Below are 18,312 nucleotides of genomic sequence, written 5' to 3' on the forward strand. Positions count from 1 at the left end.
GAGAGAACCCAAGAGATTGTCCTCAAAGAATGGAAGAACAAGGGTAGATTTGGCTTTATCTTTCATGGCCAGTAACTGACCAGGGGACTAATATCTCAAGCCTGGATCTATGATATTTGGAAAAACCCCTTCACATAGTGATAAACTGAATGTGACTTCTTAGTAAAGGGCAGGAAAGCACCATGCCTCTGTCGGCCCTGATGGCTTCTGCAGAAGAGCACATGAACATCCTTTCCAAGGCATGCACACAAGAGTTGGAAAGGGGCCAGCGCCTTTTAGTCAGGATATAAAATAACGTGGGAGATGAGATGGCTCAGGGTATCTTATGCTCTTCTTCCTGCAGGCCCACGGTGGCCACGTCTTCAGGGTGTGTGTGTGTGTGGCTGTGTGTATGCCTGGGGTGCTGTGAGTGAGGGAGTCAGGCTGACAGGGAGTCTGTTCTGCATTCACCAGTGAGGGTGGTCTTTCAGAAGTGCAGTCAGATCAGAACACTCTTCTTAAAGCCCAGTAATGGTTGTTGGTTATATGAAGGATAAGTTCCACCTCCTTTAATGGGGCCTGCAAAGGCAGTGTTCATGAGTTTCTGCTAGCTTATGCAGTAGTAACACCTCCGGTGCTCTCAACCCCAACAAGAAAGGTGTATTTCTCGTTCATATTGGATGGCAGCCCTTTTTCACATGATTTCTTCATTCCAGGATCTGGGCTAAGGGAGCTGCAATGACTGAATATCATAATGGCTCTCAAATTGTTGCCTTGAAAGTGGCACACATCACTTTTGCTCACATTCCACGGGCCCAAGTCAACGAGATAGCCACTCACTGTGGGGCTGGGCATATTCTCCCCATTTGGTAGCACTGCAAGTCCCAGGGCAATGGATGGACACTTGTCACTGTCTGACAGGAAGATAGCAGATAATTGGGAATGATAACACATCCCCCACTAAAGGCCCTTTTCCCTCTGGCCCTGGCCTCCGTTCCCACCACTCTTTCCTCTCATTCCGCTCTAGCCCTGGCAGCCTGCGCTGTTTCTCAGACACGCCAGCTGTGTTCCTGCCTTGGTGTCTCTGCCCAGCACAGCTGGCTCTTTGCATGGCTCCCTGTCACTTCATACAGCCCTTTGCTTGGATCTCACCTCCTCAGAGAGGCTTGCTTTGACAAATGTTCTCCTCTTTCCCGTTGCCTTTGCTTTGTGTTCCTTTGTACACATATAACCACCAGAGATTACTTGATATATCTGCTTATTTGTTGTCTTTCTCCTCCCGTAGACTGTAACTGTCATGGGGCAGGGACTTGGTCCTCTTAGTATCTCATGTACCTGGATGTCTGATACTTAGCTGACTTTTAGTAAATACATATGGAACGAATGGTTGCTCACCTGTAAGACAATCAAGTCAGTCCCAAAGCAGAGAGGATCCCAGCAGAGGGGAGTAGCAGCCTCTTTGGGGATAAGCACAAGCCTCCAATCAGCCTGGAGGCTTCTATCCTGCTGAGCAGAAACAGACACATGCCTTTGTTTTATTAGGCCCTTGCATGAAGACTTTCCCCTTTATCTGCAAGCCTAGCCAGGAGGGGCAGTGGAGCCAGGTGTGAGGAAGTGCCTGTTGGCAGTCTCTGTTGAATTACCAAGGAGCTGTACCCTTCTGCAGCTTGGTGTGTGTGACTGCAACAGATGACCTGGCTTGTGGTGGGTTGGGAATGGTAGAGGGAGGGGACAGCTGGGTGGCTGGGAGGTCAACAGGGGTCTCAGCTGCTTCTCTCCTCTTGGATCAGTGTTCAGATCCAAAGTAGCAGGAAGGTCAGTAGTTAATTCCAGGTGGATGAGAAAAGCAGAAAATCCTGGCGGGCATCCTTGGAAGGCAGGAATTACACATGACCAGCACCTGGCTCTGTTTAGGGACCATTTGTAGCTGGATGGAAAATGAATTTGTCATATCAGCCAGAGCCAGTGGGACTCAGAGATTCTGTGAATCCAAATAACAGCCGGAAAGCCAGGCTTGCCTGGGTCCTGCTGCTTACTCTGGCCTCCCCCTCTGCCCTGTGCCAAGTCCACGCCATTGCCTGCGGACTGTGCCCCTTGTCACTGCTTCCCAACCCACCTCCCAGGTCTGCCCCACTCCTCAGGCCCTGGGATACTTCTGTCCTGTATCTCTGAGTAACTTAGGGCAGATGAAGCCTTTTGGGCTGCCACAGCTGGGGCCCAGTAAGCCTGCTCATCTCAGGACACCAGCAAATAGACAAAACTCACGCAGCACATACATTTTTCTTGTCAATACACATATGGTCTCCCTCTCTCCAAGGGATTCAGGGAGTGGCAAAGCAGGGCTTGGGGTGGCTCTGTGAAGGAGGACATATCCTTGGTGTCCTTTCATTAGAGTATCCTCATGCTGGAGGAGGTAAAGTTTAAAGGAGCTCCAGTGCAGTTGCCCGGGGTCAGGGTAGGATGAAAATAATCCATGATCCTGTGGCTATAGACCTGCTCTTGGAGATGCTTATCAGCAGGTAGAGAGTCACTCACCCTCTACCTCCATCCCTGCTGAGTCTAGGAGTGAGTTAGGTTCATATTTAGCCGGGAGGAGAGGCAGCCCTGATATGGGGTGATGATAGGAGGAGGCAGGGCTGCTGGTCACTGGAACGTGCTATGTGGCCATATGGGCCGTCCTGACAAGTATCTGTTTGGGTTGGTTGGGTGTTCTGCTTGAGCAGTGCCCATCCTATTCTGATATTGCGTATTTCTCCTGTGTGGAGGTCTCATTAATCCATCGCCTCCAGTGGCTGGAATGCCTGGCCATGGAACCGTAGGCATTTGAACTTGAAAAATAAGTAAGTGTTAAGTAGCAGAAGGCTGAAGGGAGGGATTCCAGATTGAGGGAACAGCCTGGGCAAAGGCCAGAGACACAAGAAAGGTTTAGAGGTTCACATCCTGGGGATCATTTGATGAAAGCCTTTGGTAAGGAGCACCTAGAGTTAGGCCTCGGGGTGGAGAAAGAACAGAATGGCACCTTTCTCCTTTAGGATCAATGAACAGATGAGATTTGCCCCAGGCCTGCCCAGATACTTTCCCAAAGGGGCTTGCATCTTCGGAACAGACTAGAAGACCTAGTTGGGAGCACAGAATGTGATGTGCCAAAGGTCACAAGGTGAGTTAGTGGTCAAGCCAGAGCTGCTCTGATTGTTGACTAGAGGTCTCAGTTTCCCAGAGAAATCTCTTACCTGTCCAACTATCTGTCTGCCATCTCCTGTCTCCTTGTCTGTAATCCACTTAATTTCTCTTTTGCTTTCTTGACCAAAGTTGAGTGATAACTTTCCATCATTCAGACGCTCTCATTCTGACCTTCCTTTCATTACCCTAGGAAAGCCATCATGCTGAGTCCTTGGGTCCCATGAAGCCAATTTTCCAGGTGTAGTGACTCGGCCACCCACAAACCCAAGGTATTAAAGCTACATCCCAACAGGCCCCTCTCCTGGTGCTCCTGGGACTCTTCTACTAACTGAAACAGGGCTAAAAGGTGGAAATTCATTCTTGAGCATTCCAAGGCTTAGCACATCGATTTATGAGATCATCTATTGGCATGGCCTCAGAGCACATAGGAATGGGCTTAATAGTTTATTAGAAAGGGACAGATTATCATGTAAGTAGTCTTGATCACATCTGCTCTTTCACTGCCCCTCCCCATGTTGCAATTCAGTTCCGAAGCCCTTGGCTTTTCTTCGTGGTTTCTGCTATGCTTTCCTTAGGCCCATTGGGTACCTTGGCAGTGGTCCAGGGGCTGTGGGATGATGGGTAGGGGCAGGGCCAGAGACCCCCATCTCAACTTCCACTTCCACCAAAGCAGCTCTGCTTTATCTTTACTAGATACTGGGATTCACACAGGAATTCATTTGGACACAAGGTACATGACAAAAGCAAGTTTGGAAATCATTGTTTGGAGTGAGCAAGCCAAGTGGCCTGCTGTCTGTTGCCTACAAGCCCGAGTTGAGGCTGGAGAGATGGCAGCAGCTCGGCCTCGACTCAGCACTCACTAGTGACAGTTCTGGGCAGACCAGGGGACCCAGCAGGCTCCCATAAGGCAGGAGAGGTGGCCCTATGCCATGGCAGCAGTGCAGGACACGTCCTCTGTCGTCACCACCACTTGGCCTAACAAATGCCCAGACTCACATCCCCCCCAGCCCCCACTGGGATTGCCTGTCCTTAGACAGTTGCCAGCCACCTTTCATGTCTGCTGAGATGCTGCTGGCTGGGAAACTCAAGCTGCCCTCCTGGCCGGGTCCAGCTCCGGAAGTGACCTGTCCCTTTTCCAGCTGTCCAGTAGTGCTGGCCTCACTCCCTTCTTTCCTGAGGCCTTGGGCAGAGAGAGGCCACCCATCTCTTTTAGATCTCCAGGGAACCAGTTGGTCCAAGCCTCCAGTGCATAGCTGTTGACAGAGCCCTTCAATTTCCGAGCAGCCACAAAGCATTAGAAGGCTGATTTTAGGAACCAGCTGGTCAGGAAAGGTTGGTTGGGACTGTGCTTTCCTTCTCCCCATCACTGCCTCTGCTTACGTAGCAAGAGTCCCAGAGGAAGATGGCAGCTGGGAAGGAGACGGCAGTGCCCATTTGTCCTGCACATGGGAGGCCTGGGCCTCCTGTGACCACGCAGCCCTGACTCGCCCTCCCCTCCTGACTCCGGAAGGTTGGGGGTCTCTTTCTGAGCTACCTCATTGCCTTTTCTCTTTCTTCTTTCTTTAAAAGCCAAGCAATAAATCCATCCTGGTGAAGGAAAGGATAAAAGGGAAACTTCTTCTTAATTGGCTCAAGGCCATCGCACATATTACCAGGTGTACTCAAGCTGCAATTTATTTTTTAATTAAAGTTCTTTCTACCTACAGGAAAGCCGAACATTGGGCCAGTGTTCTCTCACTTGAAAAGGGTGTTTAGGGGAGCAGTTACAAGGAGAAAGCGAGGAGATCATTTGGCTTATTGGGTTTGATTTTTTTCTTTTCCCTTTTGATTTTTTTCAGTTCTTCCTTATGCGTATCTGTCTTTTCCTGGCCCAGGCCTGGATCCTTGCACAAACCTGATGGTTGCTACCATTCTCTGGATTCACTCCTTCCCGGGCCCTGATTCTATGGCCCAGGGACACTGTCAGCCTCCACAGTGCTTGGGCACATTCTGGGGCCCTTCTCAAAATCTCCTCCAGGTCTGGCTGTGACCTGTACACCTGTGCTTTCTTCTCTGCTCCATGTTAATTCTGGGGAGAGAATCGCTCCTTCAAGCAGCCTCATACAGGGCATTCACGACACCTTCACTTGAGGGCACATGGGAAGGGCCGTGGGGAAGGCCACATCTTGAGGTTCAGGCCTTGCTTGATGCCAAATTGCCATCGTCTTTCCTCTTATTAGATATGGTGGTTTCCTGCTTCTTGGAAGCCTGGGTCACACTAACCTCACCCAGGCCCTGTCTTGCTTCTACTGAAGCACTTCCCAAACCAAGAATCTTCCTGATGATGATACTCTCTCCCTCAGGGGGCCAACTGAGAACTTGTCTGCCTCCCCAGCCCACTGAGGTAAAATGTGCCATCTTTCTAGGGTCTGTCTGTGATCATCCAGCTCTGCTGGCTTCTGGGTGTGGAGCCTGGGATTCTATTCGCTTTGCTCAGGCCCCCTAGATCAGAGGGCAGAGAGTGGCCACAGATCTCTTGCTAGAGACACTGTCTCTAATGAAACAGAAGCCAGAGGGGCAGGGCGTTTGCACTTTCGGAGTGTGCGAATGGCTTCCTTCTCCAGCACTCAGTGATCACTCAAGTCCCAGTATTCTAGGCAGTTTCCAGAGAGTGGGCAGGGAAGGTTCAGGAGGCACTGACCCCCGGGGAGGGCAGGATGAGCAAGGCTGCTCCTGCTGGAGACAGGTGCCCTTCTGTGGTCTAGAGCAATGTGTGGTTCAGTGCTTGCCACAGTGGTCTTCACAAGGGCCTGGGGGGTATGACATCGAAAGGGGAGGATAATAATCAGAATGCTGGCTGACATTACTGAGGCCTGGGTACAGGTAGGTGCTTGCTGAGTGCAGCACAGACATTATTTCATTGAATTCCCACCACCAACCTGTGAAGTAAGTATCATTATCTCCATTTGAGGTGAGGAAACCGATTTTGGGCCACACAGCCAGTCAGCACTGTGGATATGTGGTCCTGCATCCAGGTAACAGTCAGACACTCTGAAGGGCAGCAAAGATAGTTAGACCATGGCTGAGATCTCAGTTTTGGTCTCTCTTGATAGAGGGCACACTCTAATATCCAGCCCCTGGTGGTCCGAGGCCAGATCCTTTCCTGGAATGAGCAGCGAAGGCCTGCCCTCAGCCAGCCACCCCACCTCTGCCTTCTCTGGAACTAATGATGTGCATTCACCCTTGTGACAAGTGGGGCACGGGCCATGGCCTTCTAAAGAAGAGAAATCTGCTCTGTGCAAAAGCAAAAAAAAAAAAAAAAATTTTTTTTTAATGATAGTTCGGGTTTCAATTTCTAGAACACATTCTCATTCTCATTTAACACAGGCCCCACACCCACAGCCCTGACCTCATTAGTTCCATTAGTTCCATGTGCTGACCCAGCTAAGGGAACAAGCCCAGACCCTAGCGTGAGCTTCAGAGTCGGGCGTGCCTCCTTCCAGCTTGTGACACTAGGCAAACTATTTAACCTGTTGCAGCCTCGAATTCTTAATCTGTAAAATGGGACAATAATCCCTCCTCATATGATCATTGTGAGACTTAATGAAGGTCACATGTATAGAATGCCTGGTACACCGTAGAACAGGTGCTGGCACAAAGTACGGAACGTTTCAGCAAATGTGAATACCCCCCCCCCAACCCTCATCCCTCTGCCGTAATCCCATGGTCCTCTCTTCTCAAGCAACATCTTGTAGTTGATCTTTTTGGGGAAGTTAATTGGGGCGATATTATAATAGCTCTTAATTAGGTTTTTCTCTTAATTATTCCAAACTCAGAGCGTGAAGCCAGGATGAGGCTTCTCATGGAAGCACAGCCTGGTGAGCAGTGATAGCAGACCTGACCAAAGACCTCTTCCCAGAAACAGTGCCTTGGAACCTGGCCAGATACAGTCACAGCAGGAGAAGCATGCTGGCTAGAGAGATGCAGCACATACTCTCACCTGGCCAAGCTTTGATACATGCCTTCTGGAGAAAAATGACAAGTAGATAGCCAGGTGGTTCACTAGAAGAGTCTGAAACCCTAGGTCTGTGTTTCTGAGCGATGCCAGGTTAGTTGTTGCACCTCTTTGAAACTCAGTCTCTTCTTTTGTGAAGGGGGTCAAATTGCCCCCTTCCTTCTGTTGTCATGACAGTCACATTATAATTTTTTTTTTTAGATTTTATTTATATATTTATGAGAGACACAGAGAGAGAGGGGTAGAAACATAGGCAGAGGGAGAAGCAGGATCCTTGTGGGAAGCCCAATGCGGGACTCGATCCCAGGACCCCAGGATCATGCCCTGAGCCAAAGGCAGACACTTAACCACTTAGCCACCCAGATGCTCCACATTGTTAAGTTTTCAAATATGAATATTATTTTCCATTTTTGAGCCTAGTATACTTTTTTTCCTCAAAGGGGTAACCATAGTGTTGATTCATTTTCCCTAGAGTGGTTGACGGTTTATAAATGGAGCCCCTTACTTAGCTGAGCAACCCTTCCCTTCCCTTCCTTTCCGTTCCCTTCCCTTCTGTTCCGTTCCATTCCCTTTCCTTCTATTCTTCTCTGCCTTGCCCTCCACTTTCCCCCGCTTCCATCATTTCAGAGCATCTGCTGTTTGCCAGATACATGGTGCTGAGTGTTGGGGAGAACATGAGGATGGATGAAGCACTTTACACCCTTGAGGAACTCATGGCCTTGTATAGATGATAACAGAGGACATGAATTTCAGGGCAGGAGAATTGGAGTCAATTTTTGCCTGAAAAAAACTTTGAGGTCATCTTATCCAAATGAATGAACAGAGGCTCTGGAAGAAAGGTCTGGGCCCAGGGTCCACCAGCTCACTTCTAGCCTCTTCACTGACCCCTGTATAGTCTGGAGAGGTAAGAAGGAAGGGTATTGCCTCAGATGATTAGGAAAAGCTTTAGTAGAGCAAGCCCTTGAACTGGGCCTTGAAGATTGTTTAGAATTCTGGAAGGCAAAGGTGTATGGTAGGGAGTGTTTTTGCCAGGAAGAAGAAGGAGCTTGAGCAGAGGTGTGGTGGCTGAAAAGCAGAGGCTGATCAAGGGATGGCAAGTGGATCTGGAGTGGGGAAAAGGTTGGGGGGTCCCCCCACCGCCCCTACAGAGACTATGGGTGACCATCCTGTGGCTCACAGATGTGGTGGATTGGCTTTCACCTTCCAGTGCCCTGCCAAGAATTAATTGTATTCATGGTAATGAGCTTGGACCCTGGACACCAGGCTGACTTAAATAAACCCCTCTTAAATGTTGGATTTATGGTACGTTATGAGCAGTAACTTGACTGGGCACATGCTAGATAGATGAACCCAAATACTTAAAGAAACTTGGTCCAAGAATGCCGGTGAAAAAGCCCTCATGATAAATCATGGCTATTAATTTGCATGCTTTGGGTCTGCCAGGCTGGAGCAAACAATCCGTTAGTCTCCCCGGAGTGTTGAGCAGCGAGCCTTTATGAACACTCAGAGTAATTTATACTAATGCTTCTGCTTGTCCTTGCTTTTCTAACATGACTCCTTCGCTGGGAGAGATATAGAATCGGTTCCATCTGTGTTGTGTGGCTCTCTTGGTCATCCCGGAGAAGGGATCCCCTTTTGATATCAGCTCCTGCCTGCACCCAGAGTGTCTGGCCTCCTTTTAGCCACCTCAGAAAATGATGGGTGCTGGTACATGGACTTTTCACGACATGAAACAGACTTTGGATCTAAATAAACCTCACAAGACATCCTGATGGCCATGGTGCTGTGGGTTCCTTTAAGAAGATGAAGGGTCAAGCCAGAAGCCAGATCTGATGCTTCCTCCTGGAGGGTTTGTTATCATGCAGTAGAGTTAGAATTTAGAGATGTGGTTAGGTATTGAGGGAGGGATCGTGTGTTTTGATCCTTTCAAGGCAATGCCTGATTATATGAAAGTTCAGGACTTAAATCAGGTCCTTAAGTCCAGACCAAAGGAAGGCTCACTCACTGTGCTTCGCCTTCAGACTCCTTCTACTCTCTCAGTTAAAGGGAGTGGATTTGAATAGCTTTCTCATCTAGGCAGAGCCAGAAATTCATTTATAGGCTTCAGAAGCTACTTGCCTTCACTGGCCCTATAAAATGAGGATCCAGTTTGGTTTGGTTTGGTTTGGTCTGACCTAGCTGGCTGTTGTCCTATCAGGAGACCGTTTTCCCTGCTGACGCTACAGAGAACCATTGGGAAGGGTGGCCTCCCAGTCATGAGAGGATAGAGCTTGTCAAGTGATGCATGATCTCCCTTTCTCTCCCATGGGGAATGGAGAGCCACACCCATAGTCATTGATCTGTTCAATTTTCATCTGCTGTTGAAAGACCTTTGTGATGTCACATGGTGAGCTCAAGCTCAGGAGTTGGGTTTGAGAATCCCAATTCCACCTGAGAGACTTGGGGGAGCCAGCCTAGTTTCCCCGAGCTGTTTCTTCTATGAGAGATGGAACAAACCAACATTTAATGTCATGAGCACCAAAGACAATGGTGTAGGGAGCTTCCCAGGACAGCCCCTCAAACATAGTGGAGCAGGAAGAGTCAAGGTTGGCTTCGTGAAGTCGCTATTGACACTCATATACGGATGTCCTCCACATGGGTTTATTGAGACAATGATGAAGTTACACAATAGGAAAGAGGACCTTCCCTTCAGTCACACAAAGCCCTTGGTGGAGAGAAAAATATCTGTCTGACCTCATAACATCTCACGTTTTCCCCTTGGAGACTGAAGATTTGTTCTCCATCAGCCTTTTGCAGACTCAGCAGAGCATGTCTTCCCAGGAAGGTGAGGCTGCTGGGGAAATGCAGAGTCAGATAACATGCCCCCTCCCTCTGGCCCTTCCACTTCGCTGAGCTTCAGGTTCTGCATCTGGAAAATGGGACCATAGACCCCCATCTGGCATGGTGGTTGTGAAACTTGAATAACGTCATCTTTGAGCAAATTTTTAGTTCCCAGTAGTGCTTGCTTAATTGTATCCTTTCATCTTGGCCAGATCGGTGGGCACACCTACTTTAGCATAAGGCCGAAACCCTGGTAACTCAGTCCTGTCAGCCTTCGCACATGCTCTGGGATGCTATGGCCCTGCCATGGGATAGGGAGCTTTATCTTCAGTATCTAAAGCTGTGTGTAGGGAATTTCCAGGACACAAGTGTGAGGTATGAGACCCTGCTGGGAGCCTCAGCCTGGTCAAAGCCACCCAGCCTAAGAGACATGAAGTGCTCTGTGGGGGTCCTGAGGCACAGGAAGGGCAGGGCTTCGGAGCTGGGACTCTCTGAACCAGATCCAGTGTCCACTGCTTGCTGGCCCTGGGACACTTTTTAATTAGCATCTCTCAAATTCAGGCTTGTCACCTGTAGAATGGGCTAATAAAAAGCCCTGCTCCTTGGGGCCACTGTGAAGGTTCAAAGAAATGACCATTTGGGAGGCTTTTGCGTAGACCTGGTGTTCAATAAACGGTAGCGTCTGCTCTTCTTTGTCACATGTACAAATGTGAGGGGCTGTTGTCTTAAGAATTCTTCTCCATACTTTTGGCTACTGGCCTTGGCAATTCAAAATGGCAACCTGTGCCCAGTTGGAGTGCTTACTGTCACTGTGTTTTCCTTCTTTCCCATCAGTGGAAACTGGAGCAAGCTTCCGCCCTCCTGACAGCTGGCAGGGAGGTGAGGTCACACGAGAGCCATCTGTTCCTTGTCCTCCTGCAGAAGGGCACTGGCCGAGCGTGTTTAACGTCCAGGGCTCCTCCGGTCCTGTCCCTCAGGCTCAGCCCTCACATCCTGATGCCGGCAGTGGAGGATGGACCGGGGAAGCTGAGTCCAGAATCGCTGTGTCACACATGTGCAGCACTCGCCAGGCTCCGAGGGCGGGACTGAGGAGGAGCCTGGGCCTGTCTCATGCCCAAACTCACATCTCACTCTTGGCAACTTTGGACAAGCCCCCTGACCTCTTTGTGCCTTCGTTTACTCATCTTTAAGACAGAAGTAACCATATTAACTCCCTCATGTGACTTTTATGAAGATGGAATTATGCAAGCAAAGTGCTTCATCTGCTCAGTCGTCAACAAATGTTAGCTATTTTATTGTTTTGCTCGTATCATCTGTGTGGTCCCTATGAGCCTCCCGAGGGACGAGCAGGCCCCTGTGTGAACTCCTTTTCTAGATAAGATAAGGAAATTGAGCTGAGATGTTACATGGTCAGAGACCCCCATGGGAAGGAGTGGGTGGCTAAGCCTAGATCTCTCCAAGACTCTGCAGGATGGCAGCATCGACACCCCCACTCCGTGGGAGTCCAAACACTATGCCACAGGCCTGCTTGCATGGGAAAATACAGATTCCTGGGCCCCACCTCAGATCTGCTGAATCAGGATCCCCAGAGGCCTGGAAATCTGTAAAGTGCCTCCCAGTTGGCGGCATCTCCGTCGCTGGATATACAGCTCACCAGCTCACCGTGTCCTCCGTGTTCTCTGTGTCATCTGGGATCAGAGGGATGGGACAGGGATCCCAGAAGGAACAAGCACCTTCCTAGCCCTCGTCCCAGGCAGAGTGCCGTCTGCAGGTTAAGGAGGAGTTTGTGGAGATGCAGGTGAAGAAAAGGGTCTCTTTTACACACACCAATTTTTTTTTTCCAGGTCATTGGATTTCTTTCTAGATTAAATAACCTCATTAGGTATTATGGGCTCTGTAGAGGAAGTCTATTTGAACTGAACTGAAGCGCTCTTTGTCAAGATATTATGTTTGGCCTGGACCTGGCTAATTGACAAGAGGTTGCCAGAGCCCACGAGGCCCGTTGCAGATGGCCCCTGGGGACTCAGTTGACCCACACATTCCACAGCGCCCTGCTCTCCGCCGCTGCACATTTTCTCTGCCCAGGGAGGGGCACCTCTCACCAGCAGTCACCCACCACTTCCTCCCAGGCTTTGATCCCACCTGGTCACCAAGAGGACTGGAGTATTGGGGGTCATCTGGACACACAGGGGCCCAGACCCAGAGAGTGGCACTAATTGTGAGGAGCTACATTCATTACCCAGTAGCCCTGTTTCCCAGCATGCTGAGGAAAGTCACTTGAGACTCGATTTCCTTCTTCTATCACAGAGTCAGGAGTTGGTTCTCCAGACACGTGCCCTTGGGACCTTTCCCTTTTATGCCTCAAAGCTGCCATATGGCTGGTGGCTAACCACATGGGCCAGGGGACAGTCTGCCAGAGTTCACATCCTGACCCTGACACTAGCCATGTGCTCTTGGGGAAGTGACTCAATTTGGTTTAGCCTCAGTTTTCTCACCTGTAAAATGGAAATAAGAAGATTCCCCCCATTAAGCTTGCTGTGGGAGTTAAGTGAGATGAGCCAGGAAAAGCCAAGTCACTAGCATCGTACACAGTGAGTGTTCACTGTCATTATCCCCTCATGTCTTCAGGGCAGCGGTGTGAGCTTAATAGGGTTAGAGGAAAAACAGGAACAGTTTGGAGACTTTCTTTACAGGCAAGTAGATCATGCATTCATTCTGTTGTTCAGCAACAACTTCTCAAGCCCGAATGCGCCCAGCACCACGCTGGCACTGCGGCTATACCGGAGAACCGAAATAATCCCTTTCTCATGGTGTCACCTCAGTCTGGAGCCTGCTCTTAAATGGATCAGCACATGTTGCAAGAAGTGTGATCACAGTGAAAAGCGACATTAGGTGAGAAGAGCAAGGTGTTGGTGGGGAGATCCTTCTTGAGCTTGGGTGGTCGGGGAGATTTGAGGCTGTTAAGCTGAGATCTGCTGGAAAAGAAGTTGCTGGTTAGGTGGCTCATGGGAAAAAAAAAAAGCTTTCTCAGCACAGGACAGAGTCCCCAAAGAGGAGAAGAGCTGGGTGTGGTCAGGAGGCCGGGGCAGTGGGCAGGGGCAGAGCGTACAAGGCTCGGGGGCTGAGCTGCAGGGAGGGGTGAGTGCATGTGGGCAATGCCAGGCCAGCCAGGGCGTGTAAGACGGAGGGGACACACAGTGGGGCAGCGTTAAAAGATTGTTCTGGTTGCCGTGTGGAAAATAGGGGGAGTGGGGTGCGAGAAGGGGAGCCAGGAGACAAATTAGGAGGCTGCTGGGGTGGCTCATGCTAGACTGTCAAACCTATGAAATCTCATGCTGTGTGCTCAGCCTGGTGTGATGCCTTTGGGGCAAATACTGGTCTGTGGGGTGAGATCCTGTCTTCCAGGCACAGTCCAGAGCTCACCCTTACTTTGATTCTTGGCCTGCTGAGCTCACTCTCCTCTCTGCTCGCAGAGGAACCTAGGCCCTTCTGTGTGTTTTCCTAGCCGGGAAAGGTCCAAGCTGCCCTTCCCATCGAGCAAGCCCTCACTTCCTGAGCGGCCTTTGTTACTCATGTCTCTCTTATATAAATCTCCCTGAACCAGAGTTTCTGATTTCCTGAGCATTTCCTGTCTCCATGGGCCAGCTTCTCAGTGTTCCAATTAATCTCTGGCTGCTCCAGCAACCTCATGCCCTGTTTTGTGGTCCCCACTTCCCATCTCTGCCCTGCTTGCCTACTTATCAGCAACTTGAATGTAGGTCATAGTCACCCTGGTTTTGCCATGGTGTCTAGGCCATTCCTTGTCCCGTGGCAGATAGGAAGTGGCCCCTGGTATAGTCAAGGTCTGATGATGACGACTGCCCATTTCTCTGGGCTCAGAATGTGGGTTCACCCACAGGGGCTTTGGAAAATCAGGACGCTCTCTGTCCCTTGGGGAGAGACCCTATGTCTTATAAGCTCCCTGACACCAGAGTTTCTTAAAATAATTCATAGAGAATGTGAGAAAGACAGAAGAAGGATCAGGGTGGGGTGGGGGTAGAGAATGACAATCAGGAGGTTGTGACCAACAAATACCCCAACAGAGTTCCACACCCTAAAATAGTTTCCAGGGCACTTAGGCTATATAAGATGTTCCAAAAGTATAAATCGTACTCTGAAGGACCCTTTTCTAGTTGGGAGGTTGAGGTTGGCCCAGACAACCTAAGCAGAAGATGGACCCCAAATAGAAAGCTAAAACCATGAGTTCACTTCCATAGTGGCAGCGCTCAACTGATGTTTTCTTCTTTAGCTTTCTAAAGTCTGATCACCTTGCAGATCTGTGTTGTAATTCTTGGTGGAGTGGTTTTGAATCTACCTCATTATATTCCTGCTCATCAGTCAGGCATCACTGACTATCCTCTGGGTGTTAGTAAACACTTGACTGTTGTGACAAGGAAGTGGGTGACCACAGAATGCATAAGAAGTTGGAGGTTAAAAAAAAAAAGAAGTTAGAGGTTCATGGTGCATCACAGCTGGAAAAGCACTCAGAGATCACCTGATCAGTATTTTTTTTAAAAATTTTTATTTATTTATGATAGTCACAGAGAGAGAGAGAGAGAGAGAGAGAGGCAGAGACATAGGCAGAGGGAGAAGCAGGCTCTATGCACCGGGAGCCCGACGTGGGATTCGACCCCGGGTCTCCAGGATCGCGCCCTGGGCCAAAGGCAGGCGCCAAACCGCTGCGCCACCCAGGGTTCCCCTGATCAGTATTTTTGAAATGCATTTGTCCTAGAAGTCTTGACCAAAGCAGGGGATGGAGGCCCACTGGCCGTAGGCTTCTCATCCCAGCTGTCCGCTAAGACCTCTCTGAATAACACAGCACTGTGTTTAAAAACCACGGATCAGTTTAGACAGGGAGACCTACTTGTACAAGTCACACAGGCCCTTGGAGACTCATGGTTTAAGGGGACACTGTGGCCCAGTGACTTGGCCTGAAATAGAGTCCAGCATTCTGGACTCCTCCTCACTCAGTGCTCTCTCCTGTATAGTGAACTCTCTGACTTAAACAGTGAGTATCCACTGGCCTTGGTGTGGAGCCTCCCCAGGAGAGGGAAAGGAGGCTGATACTCACCCTGAGATCCTCAGTGGTGGTGTTGAAAACTTAGGCTTGCTATTCCTTCTCCCAACTAGTATTGCTGGCAGGAATGAGTCATGAACTAAGGCTGCTGCTGGGCAGACTCACTCCTTAGGGAGACTTAGGTGTAAATAGATGGAAAATGAGTCACAGTGAAGGTGGAAAGACCCAGCAGACTCCCAGCAGCCTACTGCTACTCGTGTATTGGAGGGTGTTAGTCAATTGTTGCCAAGTTTGGCTGCATAACAAACAGCCCCCAAATCTCAGTGGCTTACAAAACAAAGACTTATTTCTTTCTTGTGTTGCATGTGGGCTGTGCATTGGCTATGGTTCTGCTCCATATACTCTCTGTGACATGCTCATTTTATCGTAGCTGGGAAGAGCAAGAGCCTGAGACAGATTGCACGGTGACATTTAAAACTTCTGCTCAGATTTGGCCTAATTCATGTCTGCTCATGTCCCATTGGCTAGAACAAGTCATGTGGTAGATCCAGACAGTAGGATAGGGGAGGGCGGTTGGCTTACAGAAAAGGCTGAGGGTAGTGAGTAATTGCAAGTGAATGGAGCCTACCACGAAGGGTGTGTGGTGGGGATTGATGGAACACCTACAGAGTGCTTATCTCAATAGGACATGGTCTTTGAAGAGAGAGACTTTTTAAGATCTCTGGATCCTAGCTCTTAAGGACATTAAGAAAGTCTGTGTCATGTCTCCAGAGCCCGAGATAGATCCCAAGCAATGCCATGCATTCCTTGCGGAGGATTCGTTCCCCTGTTTCTTTCCCCAAAAAGGATGTAGAACTGGTTTGCAGAGGCAGTGAGTGCTAGGCATCCCCTGGGGGAGCTGGCCCGGTTTGGTGCCCAGAGAGGCTCGAGAAGCAGAGCACTACAGACACACTCTAAGGAACTGGAGGGGGCGGGAGGTGTCTCAGCCCTTCAGGAATTGTACATTTTTGTACTTTATGTTGTTTTGACAGATGAAAAATCAAAACTGGAGCTTTTTGAGATACTGGGCCTCCAAACAGCTCCACCTTCCCAATGGAAATCAATGAATGCCTACTTTAATGGAGGTGTTCGTATTTTTCATCCTATTGATTACTAGTAAGTCAAGAATTAGGAAATCACTCTGCAGCGGGACCATTGGAGATTCAGATCTGGGTTACTTGGGAAAGTGCTGCCGCCGACCTTTTTAACAGTGTCAGCAGCTCCTGGCTCAGCAGAAGGCGACACACCAAGCACCTGCACGTTCCAGGTGGCCTTTGATCGGCAAGGACGGATACAGACCTCCTTTCCTGGGCCACTGCTCTGCAGCCTGTCCCCTGCAGGAGATCCCACGGTGGGAGCACCCGCTGCTCTCAGCACTGCTTGTTCCTTCCCGGCCTCTGAGGCCCAGTGTCAAAAGGACACTGTTCTCCACGCTGTTGGGTGAAGAGAGCAAGAATTCAGACAAAAGGGGCCTGAGAAGGAGCCAGGGATCTACACCCATTTTTACATCCAAATGGCCTTCTGTGGTATAGCAAGAAAGGAGACACGTGTGATCAAAGGTGTGCGTGCATTCACCTTGCACACAAGCATGTGCTAGGGCAAGTCAGAGAGCTCCGAAGGATGAGCAGTCTGTTCAGGAGGACCTTTTTTTCTGAAGAGGCTCAAGCTTCTATTTTTCCTCCAAACCTTTTATTTTGAAAGATTTCAAACTTACAAAGAAGTTGCAAGATCAGTGCAAGGAACACCCCCATAGCCTTCACCTGGGCCTATGGCCTTATTTTTCTTACACATTTGCCTTATTTTTACCAAACCTTATATATATATTTTTCTAACCTTATATTTTTACCTGTATGTTTTTCCTATACTTATCTCCCAGAGGCACTTGAGCATTAGCGATAGCCTTTTTGTCCTCCCCATACTTCAGTGTGTATCTCCTAAGAACAAAGACGTTCTCCTGCAGCACCACGATAGACGTATCATACTCAGAAAAATGAACGTCACTACAATACTATTATCTACAATCGTTATGCATATTTCCCTGTGGGGCCCAAGGATGTTCTTTATAGCGGGCGTTGGCTACAGAGACCAAATCCTGCCTGCTGCCTGTTTTCATAAATAAATAAATAAAGTTGCCTTGGAACACAGCTACACTCAGTCATTTACGTATTGTTTATGGCTGTTTGTCTGCTACAGCTGCACAGTGGAGTAGTTGGGAGAGAGACTGTTTGTCCCACCAAGCCTCAAATATTTTACTACCTGACCCTTTAAGAAAAAGCATGCAAACCCACCTTATTAGCACATGTGCAATTCAGGATCCCAACAAGGCTCATAGTTTGCACACGTTTGTAATTTTTTTTAATGTATAAATAATCCCTAACTTAGCAGCATTCTTCACACCCAGTGACGAAGGCTCCGTGTTGGAATGTGAGCAGATGTGAAGTAGACCAAGTCAGAACAGAAGCTTTAAATGTGACCCTACGGTTTAGCTCAGCCTTTTTGCTCTTCTCAGCCATGATAAAATGGGCATGTCGTGGAGTGAGAGAGTATATGGGGGCAGATCCGTGGCCTGACACCCTAAGGCTTCATGACCTGCTCCTCCACCCTCATTTCCCATCACTTCCCTGGAAGCCCCGGGCCCTGTGAAACTGCTTGATGTAATGACTAAGTGCGCATGTCCCATGCATCTTTGTTCCTGCAGTTTCCTTTGCCTGGGACGCATCTCTACACTCTGTCCTTAAAGATTTAGTACCAGCATCCCATCCTGGAAGCCTCCGAGACTTTTCTCCTTTCCTATTCTCAAGACCCCCTTACCCACCACCTGGTTGTCTGCGCTCCTGACACCCACTAGATTTTCTAGTGTTGGAGCACTTACCACACTAGTGCTTTGATTCATTTTCTGTTGGTCTCACCCACTAATTTGTGGAGGCCTTGAGGGCAGGGGCCAGGTCTTATTCATCTGCGTCTCCTTGGTTCCTAATATAAAGTCCTAACATGCTCAGTAATTGCCCATTGAATGAATGAATGGATTCTTAAACGTCTCAGGGGCTTCCCTTTTATTCCCACACCACTTTGTGGCACTTCTGGCCCTCTCTTCCTCCTGTCCTTCCCCTTCTAGTGCCTGTGATTGGGGTACTTACCCTCATAGTTACTGATCTCAGAGTAGCCCTTAGATTATTCTGACACAGGGACTGAAATGACAGGGGATGGAGAGAGGAGAGCAGGGCAGACGACTGAGGCCATAAGG

The 18,312-nt window shown here is 49.2% G+C and overlaps 1 protein-coding gene and 1 long non-coding RNA gene across 4 annotated transcripts in view; both read left to right on the forward strand.

The window, feature by feature from the left end:
* The window catches only part of GALNT18 (polypeptide N-acetylgalactosaminyltransferase 18), a 337,820-nt gene that overhangs the window by 34,569 nt on the left and 284,939 nt on the right, over window positions 1-18,312 (forward strand). The gene's annotated exons all lie outside the window — the stretch shown is intronic.
* On the forward strand, window positions 9,598-12,476 carry LOC140614783 (uncharacterized). Its single transcript, XR_012015563.1, has 2 exons — window positions 9,598-9,977; window positions 10,808-12,476. It is a non-coding gene; the product is annotated as an uncharacterized lncRNA (long non-coding RNA).

This window comes from Canis lupus, chromosome 23 (assembly GCF_048164855.1).
Source record: "Canis lupus baileyi chromosome 23, mCanLup2.hap1, whole genome shotgun sequence".
In the NCBI taxonomy this organism is placed as follows: Eukaryota; Metazoa; Chordata; class Mammalia; order Carnivora; family Canidae; genus Canis; species Canis lupus.